At 34.0% G+C, this 6,000-nt stretch overlaps 1 long non-coding RNA gene across 2 annotated transcripts in view; it reads right to left on the bottom strand.

Annotated features, from left to right (window-relative positions):
* Positions 1-411, bottom strand: part of LOC120540923 — a 34,620-nt gene extending 34,209 nt beyond the window's left edge. For both annotated transcript variants that reach the window (XR_005635899.1, XR_005635898.1), the window contains exon 1: positions 338-411. This is a non-coding gene — a long non-coding RNA (uncharacterized LOC120540923). The remainder of the gene's footprint in view (positions 1-337) is intronic.
* Positions 412-6,000: the final 5,589 nt, after the last annotated feature.

Consider the following 6,000-nt stretch of genomic DNA (forward strand, 5'->3'; position numbering starts at 1 on the left):
AAGACCATCGCTGGGTGAACATAAACATCAACAATCACATCCATGCTAGGGGCAAGTTATATTATGTAACGGGAGTGAGCGTGGCGTACCAAATATGGGTGTGCGGTGCTAAGCAAATACATTTCAGGGCCCACATTGACAAGAAAAATTAAAGCAGCAGACGTCGTCGCTAGGATAGGCCTTGTCAAAAAGACAAAGTGAAACTTCTATGGAATATGGTTTCTAGGCCAAATAGGTTAAAAGGTCAATATCGAAGTAGTTTTTATAAATGGAGACTTATACCAGTGCATTGCTTAAAAACACATTCAAATTTAGTTTACTAGCATTGTAGTATTACCTGGCTGAATGTGATTCCATGTCTGTTTCTCCTCAAAATAGATGTGTGATTCTTGTAATACAATATATTCTCATTTTACACTCTTGAATTTTACTAGTTTCAATGGCGGCACACGCACCCCCATATTAACTCCAGAAGTGACAGAGACCGCCAATCTTCCATAAAACATGCATGCAACTCTTTCCAGTCGATCTTCTTCTACTTCATACAAAGAACGGTTATTCCAAACAAAAAAGTCAGAGTAAAGTTGAATTTCAACAAAAACGGATGACCGAACGGTTATTTGCTGCTTGTTACTCGCTGACGCCCAGTACAATTATTATGAAAAACACCTGCGCTCGTGTGTGCTGAGAACGAAGCGCGCAGCTCACGGCTTTAAGCGGGAGGGCGGCCTGGCGGGTTACCAGTCATAGCCACGCCCCTCTCCCGCGAGCCCTCACGCAGCCCTCCAAGCCCGCCAGGTAAGCAGGCGCTGACGTCGAATTAGCTTCGTCCGAATCAATGAATTACGTATTCCTTAACCTTGAAGCGTTATTTTTATAGGGAATTACTTCTTTTTAGAAGGCAATTTCAGATAAAGTTTTGTTTCAATAAAATATCGTTCTCGCTGGCGTGTGTGTGCTGTCATACTTTTATGGCAAGCTGAATTTACATTTAGAAACCTCTCGGACATATGTTCAATATCCGCATAATGTATTTTAAAACATTTCAAATGCTTTTTGTGATATCTTAAGTACATTTCAGAATATCTTAAAAATGTCATCCTGGTAAAAGCTATGAACCTCTGATCACTATAATCAGATTTTGTAAAATGAATTTGAGAGATTTTGAACAGGAGTTATTTAAAATAATATGTAAAATATCTGTAGATGCACAGGGAACCTTTTTTTAGGATATCTTGAAATGCATTTCAAAGATCTCCCAATGGTCTGGATATTATTTTAAGACATGTCAAACAATAATCAATGCAATCTGAAATATCTCTACATGTTGAGAAATCAAAATATTTCCAGTTACCTTAAAATTGGTTTCTGCTGTGTTTGGGATATCTTAATGTATTTTAAAATATTTAAGTTTTACTTAAGAAATTGTTTTTCAGGATATCCGAATTTCATTTTGGAGTAACTGAAATCAGTCTCGAGATCTCAAAATCAAGGTATCTCGAATTCTAAGATCTCTTAAAATAGACAGAAAGTTTTTTTCTGGGAGTGATTTTGAGGTAATTTAAAATGAATATCTGTTATATTAAAATGCTCACCAAAATCGATTTGAAATCTCTCTAAAATGTATTGCAGATATATTAAAATTCAAAGCAACTTATTATGAGATATTGTGAAACGAGTTTCAAATATTTAAATCTTTTAGATTTCTCATCTATTTGAATATTAATTTTATAATATCTGACATATTCATCTTATGTTACTTACTCCATATACTTGCTGATTAAAATTGAAATCTCATATTTGAATGCAAAGAAAAATTGTTTACAAAATAATAAAAGCCAATAGTAATCAATACTGTACAACAGCCTATGATGTGAAAGAAATGTCCAGTCAGAAGAAAACAATAATCATTAGTGTCTAATCTAGATTTACACTTTTTCTTTTTTTATTTTATTAAAAGTCAGCATGGTTAAAAACTCCAGCCAAATCCATAAAATTTAAAGATGGGATTTGTTTATGTGCAGCCTTGTCACTTTTAGCTCTGTTTTTTTACTACTTATTTGGTTACCCTGTTTAAAATTTATTCTTGAATCTTTAGCCAGTGCAAACAAATGTGATTGAGTGCAGTATTGTACAGTTGCGTTGTGTGCAGATAAATATTGTAAAGTTCAAGATTGTCGTGTTCATAACACAATGAAATCCTTACTTCCATTTCTCCTCAGAACAGTAAAAATGGTACAATAGAAACAATAAGAAAAAGATTTTTTTTTTTCTCATGAGCTGTATTTTAACAATGAGAGCATAATAAAATCAGATTGTTCCTGGGGAATTTACTCAAATTCTCTTTATTCAGAAAATATCAAGATATAAATAATAAGATATAGCCCTTTACTTTAGTTTTTTTTTTTAATTTTGTTAGCTACATGACATTTCTATATTTATCTTTTAGAGTTATTTGCTTAAGGGCGGCATGGTGGTGCAGTGGGTAGCGCTGCTGCCTCACAGTAAGGAGACCTGGGTTCGCTTCCCGGGTCCTCCCTGCGTGGAGTTTGCATGTTCTCCCCGTGTCTGCTCCGGTTTCCTCCCACAATCCAAAGACATGCAGGTTAGGTGCATTGGTGATCTTAAATTGTCCCGGGTGTGTGTTTGTTATGTGTGTGTGTGTGCCCTGCGGTGGGCTGGCACCCTGCCTGGGTTTGTTCCTGTCTTGCACCCTGTGTTGGCTTGGATAGGCTCCATCATGTAGTTAGGATATAGCGGGTTGGATAATGGATGGATGGATGGTTATTTGCTTAAGAAGATCTGCACCGTTCTTTTTGAAAGGTAAGAACATTTCAAGATTAAATCCTAAACACTTATTGTGGCATTTTAACTTAAGGTTTAAAAAAAATCTCCTTTGTTACTTTTATAACAACCTTTAAAACAATCTATATAGTTTTAAGATTTTATTTCTTGCTTCATAATGACATAATTAAGGAGGAAAGTATTTCTGAAATTAAACTATTAAAAGCATTTTTAGAATATTAATATCAACATTTACTAATTTTCAAGTCTGAATGTTGGAGATGTGATCCTTTCCCAATTTCAGATTCCACTGCTATTTTAGCTTTTTATGTTTTTTTTTTAAGCCATGCTTTGCTTTATATCACGGTTGTATTGCAATGTGTTATTTTTTAACAAAGCATCTTTTAATAATCCTGACAGTCTTCTAGTTATTTTGTAGTCTTGAAATGCTTTGTTATCCGATGGATACATGACGCACTGCTTTGCCTAATGATTGTGCCCATTTTGATGAGACTTAATTGTCCTCTTAAAAACATTTTATTTTTTAAGATGTGTGGATTTTTAAGTGATTTATTGATTATCCCCATATGGTTCAAATTGTGGGTAATAGGTGAATCATTGAGCTTGGGGAGGGGTGGGGGGTCTGGTTCAAAAGCTCCCAAAAACTTGTAGTGCTTCCTGCTTCCTGGCTTATTTAGTCTGTAGAAAAAACTTCCCATTTGGTTGTGCTATCTGTTCATTTTATTAAGTCCTCGTACTTTATTTTGAGCTTTTAAGGGTTGTTTCATCTGCAGCTGCCATGGTTAACCAGTCTGTAGCTTTTAGCTTTTATCACACTGGAGTGTGAAGGAAGCCTGGTCCATTTGTTCAGACCTGTTTACAATAATTAAATTGCTCAATCACCTAATTGTACTTCACATTGTAACCTTATACTTTCCTGTTTTTAACTTGATATTCACTCTGCATGCAATATGCAATGATGTTTTATATAGTACTCCCTCATACTTTTAAATGAAAATATTGAAAACTGATTGTTGTACATTACCATGAGGCAAGAATTGTAAGACTGGTTGCACACGCACAATGATAAGCATATTTTATCAGCAGAGACTGTGATAATGGATGTTTATAACTTGTACAGTAAATAAAGTTTTTTATATCCTTTAAACTGTAATGTGTTCATGTTTATTTTAAAACAGTTACGAGTAAATGTAATTGATACCCTCTGCTTGGCTAGATTTTTAATTTGGTGACTAAATGTACAAAATAGGTGATTTGATCAGTTTGAATATGAAGCACTTTCCAATTGTCTCCAATATACTTAATGTTTATAAAATATTCTATAAAAAACATACAGAAATGGGTTTAGATAGCTATTCATTTTCTTTGACTTTTCATTTTGTCTTTATACACTTGATCTATACATTTGTTTGACTGATAAAAGCTTGTCTGTGATAGTGCTCCTTTTATTTTTTTTAAATAGATGTCATTACGCAGAGTGATCAATTCATTTGTATAGCAAAGATCACCTTGGGAATAATTGAAATGAATATCCCCTCACTTAGTTCACACAGGCTAAATTGCAGGTTTGTGACAGAAGATCGATTCAGTGCTGGTTTCTGTTTATTACAGCAGCACTTTAAAGCTGACTTTGGCACAATGCATATCTAAAGACTCATCATGGCACCAGGGGATACGTGTATATATAGAAAAAATAAATATGATTAATTTGTTTTATGCACAAAAAATATCTATTGGAAAACTTTTATCTACCACATTTTCATCTTAATACAGAATTCTATCAAATATGTGTGTACAGCATTATTCCATTGGGTTATCAACCCTACATATAGTTTTTTGATGTGGGTTTTGAAGACCCGCTGAAAAGTCTACACAGACGTGACCAATGTGCAGACTTCACCCAAACACATTCTTGATAAAGATCTAATATTATTGAAAGCTCAGAGCATACTGTACCTACTCACTTTCTGTGCTTTCTGCATCGTAATACTGTACTTGCCTAATTTTTGGAAGATTAGAACAATTAATGTATTTGTAAAGCTACTTGCAGTTAATGGGTTTATCTTTTATTTTTTTTTTGCTATTCAAGTTTCCTACTTGTATGAGATGTTGTTTTTTTTTTTTTTATGGAGGTGAGCTGGAAGCAGAGTTTTTGAATACCTGGTGAGAGAATATACAAATTTGGAAATGTATATGTAAACAGAGGTTTCACTTGAAAAGAAACTCATCATTTACTGTATCCTCTTGTCTGAGGAAATGTGGTGGGGAACACCATTCTGCTGTTTTGTTGCACTGTTGTTAAAACTGACCACAGCACAGAGGTAGCAGGCTCATTATGACTCAAATCTCAAAAAGCAGAGCAATTAGACATGGGTTCTTCTCCTATGTTGTTGAATAGCTTATTATCGACTGTTGTATGCTGTCATTTAAACTTAAACTTTTAATGTTATAAATATATTAAACTTAGATATTCTCTGTTTTAGCAGTTAAACTCAGGATGTTGGACTAGTTTTGTTCTATAAGAGCATAAGTTGATTCCAAAGGCTGATTAGTGAGTATGTGCATGTATACAATTCCTTCTTAAAGATTTTGTGGAAGACCATGGCCTTGTTTCTTAATTTTTTGTCTTCATTTGTAATCCTTTTAATTTGATGTTGTTACTGGTATACACTTCTTATTGCTTTGTGTGTCTGATTTATTATTCATTATTTTAATCCTTATTGCTTCACTGCAAGGCAGAAACTACCCACCAGGGGACACTCATGTCCTCTTAATTTACTTACCATATGGTTGCAGATGCCTGATTTTTTTTTCCCCTCCCAAATCCTTGGAAGCTGCCTTTTGTCACATTGTTTTTTCACAACTGTGATGCTTGTGATAATTTACAGGCTCTTGGCCAACATGACAGTCTCTTTGATTCTCCCAATGTGGTTCAAGATTGTATCTTTTGTTTCTTTGAAACAATAAAAGTCATTCATTGTTGTGTTTTTCTTTTTTTTTTTAAATCCACTTAGTCCAGAGTACATCCAAAAGAAATGGGTACGTAGTAAAAAACAAACATGGACACCAAATCAATTTATAGAGTTTACATTCTCCTTTCCTCTATTGTCAAATAGCTGTAGTTCAGCTTTTTTTAATAGACAGTATAGTTAGGTTCTGTTTATGTTAATTTCAAACTACTTTGTTTTCCTATCT

Source organism: Polypterus senegalus, chromosome 12 (assembly GCF_016835505.1).
Source record: "Polypterus senegalus isolate Bchr_013 chromosome 12, ASM1683550v1, whole genome shotgun sequence".
Classification (NCBI taxonomy): Eukaryota; Metazoa; Chordata; class Cladistia; order Polypteriformes; family Polypteridae; genus Polypterus; species Polypterus senegalus.